Source organism: Athene cunicularia (genome assembly GCF_003259725.1).
Source record: "Athene cunicularia isolate RWA chromosome 1 unlocalized genomic scaffold, athCun1 chr1_part1, whole genome shotgun sequence".
Taxonomy (NCBI): Eukaryota; Metazoa; Chordata; class Aves; order Strigiformes; family Strigidae; genus Athene; species Athene cunicularia.
This window is the reverse complement of record NW_020799091.1, coordinates 124,905,394-124,921,612: the sequence shown is the minus strand read 5'-3', so window position 1 is coordinate 124,921,612 and position 16,219 is coordinate 124,905,394.

Sequence of the window (16,219 nt, the reverse complement as noted above, 5' to 3'; positions counted from 1 at the left end):
CCCCCCTTCCCTCCAGGGCTTCATCCCATACTACTCTTCCAAGCAGATCCCTGAAGAGGCCAAAGTCTGCTTTTCTGAAGTCCAGGGTAGTGAACTTGTGCTCCCTCCTCACTGCCCTAAGGATCTTGAACACCATTTCATGGTCACTGCAGCCAAGGCTGACCTCGAGCTTCACACTCCCCACCAGCCCCACTCCTTGTTGGTGAGAACAAGGTCCAGCATAGTATGGCCCCTCGTTGGCTCCTCTGTCACTTGGAGAAGGGAGTTATCAACACATTCCAGAAGCATCTTGGATTGCTTGTGCCCTGCTTTGTTGTCCCTCAGGAGACATTGGGGTGGTTGAAGTCCCCCATGAGGACCAGACTTTGTGAACATGAGGCTGCTCCTGTCTGTCTATATAGGGTCTCATCTGCTTAGCCTTCCTGGTTGGGTGGCCTGTAGTAGACCCCCACTATAACATTTCCTGGCCCTGCTGTCCCTTTAATCCTGACCCGTAAGCTCTTGATCAGCTCCTCATCCATCCCCAGGCAGGGCTCTGTGCAATCCAGCGGGTCCTTGACATAGAGGGTAACCCCCTGCTCCTCATCTCCCCTGTATGTTCTTCTTAAAGAGCCCATATCCTTCTATCCCAACACTGCAGTCATAGGAGCCCCATGTCTCAGTGATGCCAGTAAGATCACAGCCCTGCAGGCATCCATGTGTCTCTAGCTCCTCTTGCTCCCCATGCTGTGCATGTTTGCATAGAGGCATTTAAGTTGAGGCCCCGATGAAGCTGACTAGTAAGTCAGGTTGGAATTCCTTTGTGCTGTTCTTCAGGTGCTCTCCTGCTGACCTGGGACTCCTCTCCAGGCTCTGGGCATCTATTGCTGTCACTGGTATCAAGCTGGTAGGAGTGGGATGGATTGAGGTTCCCCTCACCTGGTAATGTCATTTTAAAGCTCTCTTCACCACCTTGGCAAGCTTATGGCCAAAGATGCTCTTCCCCTTCTCTGACAGATGGACCCCATCAGCCCCCAGATTTCTCAAAGTGAGTTGAATGAAATGGAAGTATTTCTTTGCAGAAGGGGTTGTTGGGCGTTGGAATGGGCTGCCCAAGGCAGGGGGGGAGTCCCCACCCCTGGAGGGGTTGAAGAGTCGGGTTGACCCAGTGCTGAGGGATCTGGTGGAGTTGGGAATGGTCAGTGTGAGGTTAATGGTTGGACTGGATGAACTTCAAGGTCTTTTCTAACCGAGATGATTCTGTGATTCTTTGAAACATGAGTTACATAGATGCCTGAAGCAGATGCTCAGAATGTCAGAATGACATTTTAGGCTGAGATCTAAAAGGGAGCATTATGATGCTTTGGAAGTGCTCTTTGTAAGGTAGAGCTATACGTTGCCAACTCACATGGGCTGCCTTAGATGATCAAGACAGCTGGAGCTGAACGTGTGCACCTTTTCCTCTGCACTAAGGTTGTGAGTTCCAGTTGCCAAACATTTAAAAAACACTGGAAGAAAGTTAGTCTGCACTGAAGAACGGCAGGGCCATCAGCACCCTTAGTCACAGTCTGGAGATGGCATGCCATGTCCAAGTGTCTCTTCCCTTTCCAATAGCCACTGCTTTACGGTGGCTTATCAGAGGAGAGTTGAGTGCATGTGTTTTTGTACTGCAGCTTGCTGCGGTCTCCTCTTTCATCAGTCAGTAAAAAGCGGAGAGTTTTGACAAGGAGGTTTAACAGTAGCTAAGGTCCTTTTAGGATGGAGGGGAAGGTAGTCCATAGCAGAGCCCAAATCCTGCTTCCAACTGGTCTTTTTTTGGGGAGGTAAGAGTGCAGCTTGTCTGGTGTCAGTTCCAAGGGACAATGCTCACCCAGGGAACACCCAGCACCCTTCTTTTTATCCTGGCCTGGGACTTACTGGTGGCAGCTCAAAGCTTGCTATCAGACTGGCAAAGGATTAATGTATCAGAGTGTTGTCCAAACACCCTGTTTGTAACCTCTTCTCGACTGCATGGAAAAAGCAGGACCTGAAGCCAGTACTGATCAGTAAGTTGTACGTTTGTCCTAAATACTACACTATGATCAGCGTGTCAAAGCCCCACAAGGCTGGCTGCCATTTACACGTCTCCAAAGATCATTGCTGGTGTGTTGGCAAATGAATGGTTTCACCAAGCTGCATTGTTGCTTGTGTAAGGGAATGTCACAGAGCAGGAGTATTACAAGGTCCTTGCCTGTGCTGTGATACGGACACTAATGAACAGGTAAGTTGGGTGGGCCAACAAACCCTTCATCTGGATGAGAGTTTGGGTGGGGTCAGGGGATCACAAGCTGAAGCCTGGCAGGGTTGGCATGTCACCTTTTAAATCAGCAAGAAAACAAACGTCTACTGCTGCTGAAAGGACCTGTTTGAAAGGTGCTGGATTGTTTTCACAGAATCACAGAATTATCTCGGTTGGAAAAGACCTTACAGATCATCCAGTCCAACCATTAACCTCACACTGACCATTCCCAACTCCACCAGATCCCTCAGCGCTGGGTCAACCCGACTCCTCAACCCCTCCAGGGATGGGGACTCCCCCCCTGCCCTGGGCAGCCCATTCCAACGCCCAACAACCCCTTCTGCAAAGAAATACTTCCGAAGAGCCAGTCTGACCCTGCCCTGGCACAGCTTAAGGCCATTCCCTCTTGTCCTGGTGCTTGTTCCTTGGTTCAAGAGACTCATCCCCCCTCTCTGCACCCTCCTTTCAGGGAGCTGTAGAGGGCCATGAAGTCTCCCCTCAGCCTCCTCCAGACTAAACCCCCCCAGTTCCCTCAGCCGCACCCCATCAGACCTGTGCTCCAGACCCTGTACCAGCTCCGTTGCCCTTCTCTGGACACACTCGAGTCATTCAATGGCCTTTTTGGGGTGAGGGGCCCAAAACTGAACCCACTCATTGAGGCCTCACCAGTGCCGAGTACAGGGGCAAGATTCCCTTCCCTGTCCCTGCTGGCCACACTATTTGTGTCACAAGCCAGGATGCCATTGGCCTTCTTGGCCACCTGGGCACACTGCTGACTCCTGTTCAGCTGACTGTCAATCACCCCCCCAAGTCCCTCTCTGACTGGCAGCTCTCCAGCCACTCCTCCCCAAGCCTGTAGCGCTGCTGGGGGTTGTTGTGGCCCAAGTGCCGCCCCTGGCATTTGGCCTTAGTGAAACTCCTCCAGTTGGGCTCAGCCCATCGCTCCAGCCTGTCCAGGTCTCTCTGCAGAGCCTCCCCTCCCTCAAGCAGATCAACACTTTTTTGGAGGGGCTGTCACTGAAAGAGTAAATTTCAGCCTTAAGGCTGTGAAAATGGATAGGAAAGGAAAATGCCATTGTGGAAAAATGTTTTTTCCATAATTCCTGGGTGTCCTGCTATCCGTAGTAAAAGTGACTTTATAACAAATGTAAAGCATGATATTGAGCAAACATTATCCTTTGTGACAGACAATGTTACGGTGTTGCTCTCCCAAGCCTTGCTTTGCCAGTGCTGTTCTATTAACTCTGGGTTGGGCAGCCCTGTTATTCCTCTGGAACAACAGCCACGTGGTTGCTGTAGATGACTTAATGGATTCTACTTCTGCACAGGATGACACTGAACAAGTCTTCACCAAGCTGGCAGATCACGGGAATGAGAGCAGTGCGGACGCAGAGCTGAACACTAGAAGTAAGGGACCTTATATTTCCCTTAACAATAGCCTTCTGCTTCAAACACGCCAGATATTTTTTTGGAGACAGGAGAAGTCTGGCCTTTGGAGAATGTCCTTCACACCAGGTAATTCTTGTACCTCCTTGGCAGAGGATCCCTCTGAGCTGCTCAGGGCAGTACTTTGTTTCCCTGTGCATTGCCCTGCTCTCTGTCGGAGGGCCCGTGGGGCTCCCTGTATTCAACCTGTAAAACCTCCCCGCAGACAGAGGGGGTGATGAAAAGCACTGGCTGAACCCATTGCTGTGCTTCTGTTGTTCGTAGCACTGCTAAAAGGGACTTGCTGAAAGATTTTAAAACATCCCTTGCATTCCTATAACCAAACACCCTTTATGATCTAAATCAGACCTGTGTGGTTTGCAGCAGTGGTTTTTATCTTCAAATAAATGTTGTAGTGTGTTTTCCAAAGTTGGGTTCCCTAGATACTCTCTTCAGATATTTAGAGTTAAATTGCATCGTTTTGTTTGTTTTTCTGTCTTTAAAGCAGTTGCGAGTCTTCTACTGAGAGATATAATCATAAAAGGCCTTGCAAAAAAAACCCATGTGACTGGGCGCGTCGAAACACATTTTGAAACGGTCCAGGCATGTATGAAACTTTGTCGGTCTTTCACAACTTGCAGCCCCATCTGGCTGCTTTGCACTTTGAAAACCTGTTCAGAGATGACCCTTTGCCATGGTTTGTAGGGAAAGCCCACCCTGAAAGCCTGGGCACCTGAGCACGGCTTGTCCCTGGTGCAAAGCACAGCCCTCCAGGCATCCTGCCTAGAAACACCTTGTAGTGCTTATAGGAAAGCAATTTTTTTTTGGTGTGTATGTGGAGGGGAGAAGTATGGTCTTAGGAAGCAAAAATATTCCTTGATCAAATGGTGCCAGCTGGCGTACTTCAGGCTTGTCACGGCAGTGCGTATTTTCAGCCCTGCACTCTGAGGTCTCTACAACTCTGGACCATGAGGAAGAAAACTGCTGTGGAGCATGTCCAGGTACATCTTGTTTGCTTCTCCATCTCTTGTTAAAGGGCCGTGGGCATCTTCTCCTATTCATGTGGAGTTCAAAAGTATGTGTCTGCTGTGGTTTATTGCTGTAAGTTTGACCTGCATTAATAGTGGCTGGCAAAGGCCTGATGGGGTGTATTCCTGCTCCTGTGTTCCCCACTTCAAGCAGGGGATTGTGGCTAGTGAATTCTCCCCCAGGAAAGAGGGCAAAGGCAGGCAGGGCGTCTCCCATGGCCAGCGCGTTCCCATGGCAAGGAGGAGCCTGAGCTTGTGCTTGTTTACCTGCCCTAGTTGCACATAAATGCCCCCATGCAACGCCATTTACCAGTGGGGGATTAGCAGGGTTTGTCTTCCATCAACAGAGAGTGCGGAAAAATGCATATGCAATGTGCAAGGGGAAGGGGAGTTACCGTAGTTACTGCCGGTGGTGTAGGTGGCTGTCCCACAAACAAGCTCTCCTGAGAGCTGGCCGGGCTGCTAGCGAGGATGTTTAAAAGGGAACACATCCCTACGTGGGCCAGGGGAGGCACAGCCCTGGCTCAGTGGTGCACACAAACCCAAGAGAGGCTCATGTAAGGCACTTCCTAGGCTCAGGAAATGGCAAGCATCTTTGCTGTTGCACGGTTGAGCTTTTGCATTTGAAAGGCTGTTTCTCCTGAAGAAAGAGGTTCCCCAGCTGCTGCGTCCTTCTGCTTTGGGTTCCGCTCCCACAGTCACCGATCCACCCCTCCAAGGTGAATGTATGGCAAAAGTGTCACTGTTGTGTCACGCTACTGGTTGCCTAAGGTTTGTGGGGGTTGCTCTCATGGTTGAAGCCACACAGACCTCAGGATAATTCCTCAAACCCAATACCAGCTTCCAAACCAAGGGTCTCCCGACAGAGAACACCTTCCAACATCCTGTGTGGTATGGCAAAAGTACAATGCAAGGTGGTGATCTGTGCCACTCGTCACGGCATAAGGGGGGGCTTCTGTAGCAGGGGAGTGAGGAAGAAAGAACCTCCCTAATGGGATTTTCTGAACTCCAGTCCCTCTTCAGATAAGCTGTAGCTTTTCCATAATTTTATGGAATATGCCTTTTATGCCATCCCATATATCACAAGTGTTTAGGAGTGTATGTCTCACCTGATGCTTTTTTTAAACCATAATAGTGTAGTCCCCAGCTTTCTGGGGGTAAAGGTGAAGCCTAATGATACTTTGACATGACAAACTGAGGCATGTCTGCTCTGCTCAGACATAAGTAGCAATAGTGGTGTGATATCGGACCTATGGATAGAGGCAGATCATACTTCATCATGTGTAAAGGTGACAGATGTTGCTTTTTCCATGGATAGGGATGTAGTGAGTTAGAAATATGGAAATATGCCTCACAAATAGTTATTGATCATATTAATGCACTAACAAATGAATCCTCCAGTAATACCTGGGATGATAAAGAGGTTCATGGCTCTCAGAATGATTAAGGAGATGGCTGGTCCATCACCAATGGAAAACCTTTTCATCCTTCCAGAGGCTCTCCAGAAAACTGGAACACTTGTAGTCCTGGGCCAGGCAACCACGGAAGGTGGGCATGGGTCTGTGGTAATTTGGTTTCTGTAGTGCATTAATTCCTGAAGCCCAGAGCCTGGCAACAGAAAACCTGAAATAGCATTTGAAAAGACTTTGCTACAGCTCCAAGTGCCAGGATAATGTATTTTCCCAAGCCTACTTCCCAGAAACCTGGTACACCCTTGGGTTTAACTAACCCCATTGCAGAAGCTGAGTTGGTGTTTTATGAGAAGACATCAATGCTGGAATTTCTGGTTAAGAGTGATAAAAAAATCCTCCACTGACCATGTTTTCTCCTCGTCATAACGTGCCTGAACATCCCAGATCTGAGAGATTTCCACCTGACTGTTGAATTTTACATGGCAGCTCAGCCATTTCAGCAATGACGTTCTCTTCTCCTCTCCCCTTTCCTTTTACAGAAACAACCTTTTCAAACTTGAAAGTCCTATTGCTTTTGTCATGAACTTTTTTTCATAATTCTCCAGGGTGAAAAAAGCTGACAAATGTTTTGTCTTCATGATCTTTTATTCAGTGATAAGTGTCACCTCTATGTAAATTTCATTGGTAAACATCTAGTCATAAAGTCTTTCAAAGGCATCCTTTTTTTTTTTTTTAAGAAAAAAAGAGGTGTGTTTCTTTTATTTCTAAAGCAGCCCACGATGAATGGCTTTCAAAACCTCAGAGAAACTGAGGAGTTCACAACGTCAGAGCTGCTCTGTGTCGCTCTATTAAGTCTGTGATTATAATGCTTTTAAATGACAGCAGGCAAAAACTGTTGTGGGTTGTAAAATATTTCCCTGTCTCAGTTTCTAAATATTGGGGTAGAGAAATCTGCACTCACTGCTTTGAGTTTCTTAGTGGCAATAAAGCAGTGAGCTTATTTATGAAAGTGCTTCAAAGCTTAGTTAAAAATTCTGTCCTAGAGATCTGTGAATTTTGAGGTACATGCCCTTGACTCAAAATAAAGGCCATGGAAAATCTACCTTATGACTTGTATTTTAGGTGTCAAATGTAAGCATATTTAGATCAGTGCCTATCAAAGATAAGACGTACTTAAGCAGTTGTTAAATTGGGTGTTGAGCATCCATGGAAAGCTGCTGCAAAGCTGCACTTGAAACAGTAGTTCTGCTTCTAAAATTTGTTTGTGCCAGCTTTTGCAAAGAGTAAGAAACTATTCTTTCTTGCATGCTAGGCTTGTATTTGCCTTGTTTCTCATTCATCACTCCTCCTCCTGTTCCTGATCCACTTTCTTTGCTACCTTCAGCTGATGAACTCCTGACTTACAGCAATGCTGTGGCCTATCTTCAAGTATGCACCTTAAAACCAGTAGTGTTTAACTTCGTTGAGCCACTGTTACTCAAGTCCTACCGCTCAACCTATTATTTCTTCTTTTCTTACACTCCCCACTGTGTAAGTTCATTGTCCAACTTTTTGTGTTGATACCATAAGTGAATATTATATCCTGGGCACGGAGGAACTCCACAGCAAGCCTCCCTTCAGTTGCCTTTCTCTCTCCATGCTACTCACTATCTCTGCACTTGCTGCTCTTTGGCCATAGTGGTCTTCTCATGATTTGGCATATTCCTTAGAGATATTTGCTTCCAGGGCCATGTTCCTTCAGAGATACTAATCCTCTTTTTACCTTCCCACCTCTCCCAGTTCCTTCCCTGAACTTGTTTACTAGAATTATTCTTTATATTACAGATATCAAAACGTGGATGGTCGTAACTTCCATTTTCTGACCCTATTTCTCATAAACCATTCTGCCCATTCTGCCTTTGTCTGTGAAGTCAACAGCACCATCCTTCTAAAAGTCGAGACTTTGCATTGATTTACCAGATTGATTCAGCTTTTCTGCTTTATGATCTTTGTCCCTTTTTGCCTCCACACAGCACCCCTTTCTTCTCTCGTTGTTCTCTCCTTTGCATAAGGATTTTTCCATGACCTCTTGTGCTCCTTTTCCCTTCCTTTCCTCATGTTGCAGTCCTTCCTCTAGCAGTCATCACACATGTCCACTCTGCCAAGGATCCCCACTCACATGGACTTGCTTTTTTGCAGTGCTTGTGCAAGTGGTTGGTGGCCTTTCTTCCTTCTGTCCTTACTTCTTCTTGCCTCCTTTTCTTCCTCCTAATGAGCCCAGAAACACCTTCTTTCACCACTGCCCCCAGCACGCTGTATCTGTCCCCATGGGGATGGGTAAGGGCAGAGCCTGCTGGTTTCTGCTCCAGGATGGCCCATTCACCCGAGAGCCAGCCAATAGGAACCTCCTCATTCACAGAATCATAGAATCACAGAATTATCTTGGTTGGAAAAGACCTTGAAGATCATCAGGTCCAACCATTAACCTCACCCTGACTGTTCCCAACTCCACCAGATCCCTCAGCGCTGGGTCAACCCGACTCTTCAACCCCTCCAGGGATGGGGACTCCCCCCCTGCCCTGGGCAGCCCATTCCAACACCCAACAACCCCTTCTGCAAAGAAATACTTCCTAAGAGCCAGTCTGACCCTGCCCTGGTGCAGCTTGAGGCCATTCCCTCTTGTCCTGGCGCTGGTTCCTTGGTTACAGAGACTCATCCCCCCTCTCTGCACCCTCCTTTCAGGGAGCTGTAGAGGGCCAGGAGGTCTCCCCTCAGCCTCCTCTTCTCCAGACTAAACCCCCCCAGTTCCCTCAGCCGCTCCCCATCAGACCTGTGCTCCAGACCCTGCAGCAGCTCCGTTGCCCTTCTCTGGACACGCTCATCATTCAGTGGCCTTTTTGTAGTGAGGGGCCCAAAACTGAACCCAGTAAAATGCTCCCACCAGCCTCAGGAGCAAATGCTGAGAGTGAACATCACCAGAGCTCTGCTCCATGTGGTTGTCAGTCTGAGGTTCAGACTGAAGTCTTGGTCTTTGTCTCTAAGGACTGCCATGAGAAAGGGTTTTCCTTGACTCTGAGGATCCAGAAACGGATGTGCAGTCCTTGCCTGGCAGCAGAGTGCTTAGCAGCCAAGGAGACAAGTCCCAGGCCCCTGCTGTGACAAAGGACCACCTTAAAAGAAGGTGGTGGCCTGTCTTTCCAACTCCTATGAGGAAAAATGCTTCAGATGTGGCAGCTAGAGCCAGAAACAAGGGATGCTTCTTTGTGTACTGCGTGTGCGTTAGATCTGCATTAATAGAAAGGGGTTTGGTTTTGTTTTTATTCTCTATTGTTAAAAAGAAAAACATCTTCACTGTGCCAGGTAGAAGAAAGAACATGGTGAATAACTGAGGTGAGATCATTATATGACTTCATGAGCAGTCATGAACTGCTACAATTGAAGGAAACTATCATTTACCACCTGTTATTTAGCAGATGGGCACAGCTGAAGCTCAGCTCCACTGCAGACTTTATTGTTTCCCTGTCAAATCCTGAGGCTGAGATACCTCCCAGGAGACCACTAATCACTGCTGGGGTTGGGTGTTGCTGGCAGCACTAAGTGAACCTTAAAAGGTTTGGTGGTTCAGATTAACATCAAAGAGGCCGAATGCTTCCCCTGGGTTCCAGGTCATGCTAAAACTTTTAATAAAAATCCTACACTGGGACTTGGTATGAAAGGAAGGAGAGGGCAGGCTTATTGACTGCATCTAACTTGACCAGTCCCTTACCTAAAATTAGCTAAACTCTTAGTGTTCTGTGTCAGCATGCACTTGGGCTTGGGCAAACCCTGGCTGGTCCCTCAGGAGCTCTGTCTTCCGCACTCACTCTGAAGTGTTTGTGTGGCACCCAGGCATGGTCTTTTGCTGAAGCACCATCTAATCTTTGGATGACACTAGTCATCCATTCACCAGAAATGGGGACTGATGAAAATCAAGTTTCCAATGGAAAATACAAGTAGGAGAGCTACAAGCAGAAAACCACGTGGTTCTTTGTGTTTCCCCCCGCCTCCCTGTTTTCTATATTACAGTAAAGAAAACACATCATTATGGGCAGCTCAATCAAGGATGCCTTGTGTTCCCACCATCAGACCGTCTGGTTTGCCATAAGGTGTGATTCTGCCTGATCTCATCCCTGTGAGAGGAATGTGCTGTTGTCTAATGAAAGCTGTGCATGTGCTCCTTCCCTGCACAGGAGCGGGAGAGGGAACAATTCACCAGGCTTCTCTCTCCTCTGACCATCTACTGGAACTTGTAGAAACTTAATAGCTTTGAGATTCACAGCCCGCTGTTAAATTTGTTGTAATTCGCCAGATGGTTTAAAAATTGTTGGTGAAGAGGGGACGCTGAACAGGCGAACACATGCACTGAATGAGCCTTGTTCCCTTAGGATATCACTCTAATGATCCTAACTGGTTGTAAAGGATCTCATCAAAGATGAGGCAATCATTTGCCTCAGAGTCCTGGGACTAAATCTGTTTGAACATCCTTGTTTGCCAGAGCCAGATAGGTGGTTGGTGCCTCCCTCCACCAGAAAGCTTGATTGCAGCCTCCCTTGATTCCCTTATGGGCTGGCTACACGTGGCGTAGGGTCAGTCTGCTGCTTTCTCAGAAACCCTCATCTGGCTCCTCTTTTTGCCTGAGACAATACCTAATTCATAACCTCATGTTTTTCCCTTGATGCCACCCCCCAAAAAAAAAATAGAAAGCTTGTGGGAAACCAACTTACAAAAGGTTGGCCACCTCTCTTCCCACATCCAACAGATGGACAGAGGATTTGCTCCATCCAGCTGCCCTTGCCCCATCTTCAAGCAGGCTGATCCTCACCCAGCATTGCTGCTAGTGGGGTGCTGAAAGTTTTTAACACCCCATGGATCTGCTTAACAGGTGGACAGAAAGGATCAGGGAAAGTTGTAGACCAGTCTTTTCACCAGCAGCGAGCACCAGCTCCTTTCTTACAGGGAATTAACCAAACAGTGGCTGGAAAGAGGTCAGGTCTCAGGCCCAAGCCTTTCATGACTTTTTGACCTGCACCTCTGTCAGGCGAATCTCGGATTAGCTTTATTTTGTATAAGAGACAGGCAGGGTGTTGCTAGCAAACCAATTTTCACCAGCGGGAGTGAGCTTCAGTTCTAAGCATGGTGGAAGCCACACTGCGGCTGACGTTCCTGCCCTAGACATGTTCTAAGTGCTATAGTTTTTGCTTACAAGAAGATGTGGGTCTCATGCCACTAGCTGGTGCTTTTCTTCCACCTATTCTTAAAGTCTTTCCTCAGATTCCTCTGGTTTTCCCCACTTTTTCCCATTCTTGTCCTCACTGGGGTTGCTCCTGAGATCTTGGCTTGTCCACCTAGCAATGGTGGGGTTCATATCAACCATACAAAGATTGTAAGATCATCTTTCTGAGAGATTATTTCAATTCTGGGAAGATGAAGGGCATGTGTCACAAAGAAAGTGGGGTTTTTTCCTTGCCCTGGATGGAGCAGCACTAGCTGGCCTAATAATTTGCCATGGCAGGAATGAGTTACAAAGTCATCCTAAAGCAGTTCACGGAAGCACAGAAAATAGACTTGAAAGGGAACATGACCTGGTCTGTACTGCTGTTCCTCAGCTGCACCTAACTTCTCTTGGCAGAGATTTCACATCTGAATGGACAGTCTTCCAAGTCGTATTGGGAGGAATGGAGCAAGCAGTGGGAACCTCCCCGAGTGCAGCTCTTCAGCTCAGTTTACAAGAGTGGCCCACACATGTCCCCAGTTGCCTTAGCAAGGCAAGAATTATAAAGGGCAGCTTCCATTAAGGAGAATAAAGATAAGATGAGAAGAAAAGACCATTTAGGAAGGGTCACAAAGCCAAGAGGGTGGTGTGGGAATAGCAAAAGATTGTTCAAGACTTCAGGAACCTCAGAAAAATAAAAGAAAGTCCAAGTGGTCATCTCAAATGTCCTGTTCCTGCAAGCTGGAAGAGAGGATAGAAGGTCCTGGAGGCTGAAGGAGTGGCGGGTGTTTGCTCAGAGGCTGCATTGTGTGGGGAACTCAGCCCTGGTCCATGGGGGCGAAGGGGTGCTGTGGGATGGCCTGCCTGTCCCAAGCCCAGCCTCACAGCCAGGAAACGGGCTGGAAAAGGCAGGACATTTTCAAAGAGAATCTTCAAAGGGGCAAAAGCTTAGAATCATAGAATCATTCAGGTTGGAAAAGACCCATTGAGATTGACTCCAATCATCAGCCCTACTCTATAAAGTTCTCCCCTACACCATATCCCCCAACATAAACAACCCTTAAACACACCCAGGGATGGGGACTCCATCCCCTCCCTGGGCAGCCTATTCCACTTTCTGACCACTCTTTCTGTGAAACATTTTTCCAACAGCTTCAGCAACTTAAGGGACCATGGACTAAGCTGGTATGTAAAAAGAAAATAAGCAGTTGTTTGAATTCTGGAATAAGAAAATTTGTCAATAAGAGGAAAAAGCAAACCAGTTTCACTTTGGAGAATTAATTGGACAAAACTGGCATCGCTTAAGTGTGGCCAGATGTTTCTTTAACGGATATGTTACAACTGCTGGCTACCACATGCTGAGAAAGAAGATAGCAAGTGAAAGAGATAAGGGTGGTGCTTTATGCTAATGGCAACGTTACCTGTTTTAGAATGAGGAGTAACTTGGAGCAGACTGTATGTAGATCAACACGCTAATTAGTAAAGCCCAAGAGGGAGTACTCTGTGCATGCCTGCGTGTATAACTGACTACCTCATCAAACGAGGCCCAGGACGGATGTCTCTCTACAGACTTATTTGCAACCTGTGAAAAGAAAACGATATTTGCATAGAGAATTTGTTTCTAGGACACATCTGTAGAGATTGCCTGCAGGCCACAGCCAAGTCTCATGAGAGTTTCTAAGTGTGCTGGATGATAATTACCCAGCAGAGGATGCATCCATCCAGCACACTCTGTCTCCCTTTCAGATTCATGGTGATGGGTAAAGAAGAATTTATCGCTGAGCTACCAGCAGTTAGTTGCCTCATTACAATCAATGTGAGCAATGTCAGGGACAATTGTAGGTAGTCATACATGAATCTGGATTTTCAAAGAGACTGATTTTCCTCAAACTGAAGAAAATGCAAATTGCAGTGCATCCTGAACAAAACTTAGACAAATTTAGTGAAATTTGACTGAAAAGGGAGATGCTTAAGAAGAGTTTAGCAGATGACCAAAAGCTCTAGTTAAAATAGAGGCTGGTTTTGATATTGCTTTGTGTGAGGCTCTGGTTGAGTGTGAACCCTTGAGGATGGGCAACATGAATGTGTTAAATGGGCTGAAGCCCTGCTACTTGCCAGAGCCCAAAGAGACTGGCAAGTAGGGGCTCTCATTCCACAAAAATTGGCTCTGAGCCCACTTTTTTCAACAGTAAACTTGTAGTAATATAAAAGTGTTGTACACATCTTGCAGCAAATGACATGGGCCATACCTCCAAAAGGAGGTGCTGTGTCTCAGGCAGCCACAGCTCCCAGGAAGGACCCAGCAGCTGTAAGGTGTAAATAGCTCCACACAGGATGAATGAGGTGCAGGGGATGAAGAGTCAGAGAAGCAGTGAAAAGGTGTGAGCAGGCGGTTTATCCTTCCTATTGGGCAGCGCTGTGATGGACACTGAACCCCTCTGGGGAGCTCTGCAGTCTAATTTTTCAACAAGATGTTTCAGAAGAGCAGGGACTGAGCCAAGCTGTGGAAAACAGCTGAAGAAAACCTCATACCACCTACCTCAGCAATTTCAATTGAGTTCAGCTCTTGCTTTCCTTTCCTAGGACCCAGCTCTGGGCTGAGCCACACCACTGCTGAGCTCCAGTTACATCCTGGTGTGGGAATGGCCTCAAGCTGCGCCAGGGCAGGGTCAGACTGGCTCTCAGGAATTATTTCTTTACAGAAGGGGTTGTTGGGCGTTGGAATGGGCTGCCCAGGGCAGGGGGGGAGTCCCCATCCCTGGAGGGGTTGAAGAGTCGGGTTGACCCAGCGCTGAGGGATCTGGTGGAGTTGAGAACAGTCAGTGTGAGGTTCATGGTTGGACTGGAGGTCTTTTCCAGCCTACATGATTCTGTGATTCTGTGTGGTGACTTGTTCCCAACACGGGGTTACTGACTGCTCTCTAGGCACAGCAGGATCCTTTGGGACAAAAGCAGCCTCATCCCTGCAGAGATAATAACGCACCTTAAGTATGGGCATTCTGCCCTCACCCCTGCCTCTCCAGACCCCCATTCCTGTCTGCCCAGCAGCACAAATCCTTCCTTGGTGCAGCACACACTTTTCTGCCTCCAGACAAAGCACAGAGACATTTTCCCCAGAGTCCCTAACATACTGGCTGCAGCCGCCTGTCGTTTGACAATGCCAAGTGACAACCAGAGGGACACACCAGCCCCCTGAGGGCTGCAGAGCTCGCTGAGATGAGGCCGCGGTCCCACTTCTGCCGCGTGAGGAATAAGAGGTGACGCACGTGCACGCATCTATAACAGTTACTGCAGAAATGTCAATACCCCTGGAGCTTTGATTCTTTTGAGAGCTAAGCCCAGGAGCAAAACCGGAGTACACATGAAACAGCGATTTCCTGTTATCACTGTTTACAAGGAGCTTAGTAACAGGCATGAGTCAGTGGGGCAACACAAGCGCTTTCTGACAGCGCTGGGAGGAACCAGAAATAAGGCACCAGCTCCTGTTTCTGTGTGAACAGTCACGTTCCCACTCCTCTCCCCTCTCTGCCTGCTGTGAGATGTTTCGTTTTATGATCCTGGTGTTACAGAGGTGGAGACCAGCTTGGTAAGTCCAGTCTGCATGTTTTAAGAGAGATCAGATTTACAGTGATACTCAGATATGAGGGACCTTCACCGCAGCCGCTGTGAGCTGCAGATGCTCTGCGCCTCTGCAAAACAGGATCCTGCTTTCTGTGCCAAAATATAGAATTAACACGTGTGGAGGTCTCCAGCTGCCAGACTGTTGAACCTTGGGCTGCCCAAGGTGCTTTTCCATTCTTGTTTGAACATGGCAGTAAGAAGGCTCCTAGCTTCTTCACCTGCTCCAGACATGAGTCTCTGCCCTGCCAGCAGCTCCTCTAGGTCCAGGCCTGACTCCCAACAACTGGAAAATGCTTTCTGGAGGGTGGTGTGTTACACTCCCTGGGGAAGAGCAAATCCCTCAATTTTTTCCTCGAAAGAAGATGGAAAAAGGGAATGGAATGGTCCTACTGCAGCTTCCCCAATTTCTCATCGGGGACATCAGTCAAACCTAGTAAAAAGAGGTGGGAGCTGCTTCCAGAACTCGTGGCTACGAACTGGTTGCTTTTACTGGGCCGGGGAACTAACGGGTCTGTGTGTTTATGACAGCGCTGCATGGCACAGCGTGTCCAACAGGGCTGTGCAAACCTCTCCGCTCCCATTTGGACCGAGGCTGCATCTGGCCCAAGGCTCTGCAGGTTTGGGAACAGACAGGAGCGAAAAATTAGCACTGTTCATGCCGAGGCCTGGCAGAGTCATAGAATGATGTTAAAAGAAGTATATGAAGAGAAAAAACCTGCATGGCCTTTCTGCAAACAGCCCGTTCCAGTAGTACCTGGCATTTTGCTGCGGGCTGGGAGAGGAACTTGGGTGTTGGCAGGAAAGAAGAGCGTTTGGCTTTTGGAGCTGGGGGAGAAAAATCCAGTCAAGTTGTGGGGATGTGAGAGCAAGATGTTAACAAGGGCGTCAGGGCTGTGGGAGGCAGGAGCGGGAAACGGGGAGCATGAGGATGCTGAGAGCGGTGGTGGGCGAGTCCGCCTGACACCGCGCGTTGCTCCGGCAGACATACCTATCGCAGTAGTCACGTTGGCTACCACTAGCCATGGGGCTGCACAAGCAGAGCACAGGCCGTTTACTCACCTTCTCCGGCCGGTTTGGCCACCGCCGTGGGGTTTTTGTGCTGCCTCAGCTGCAGGCAGGGCCCAACAGAGGCGGTTTCTCACCGCCCGGGCCGCGTCCCCACCTGCAGCAGCGGGGCAGGGACGGGAGATGGGGCTGGAAACTTTTTGTTGTCCCGGGACAGACGGAAAAGCGTGGGGAAAGGGGG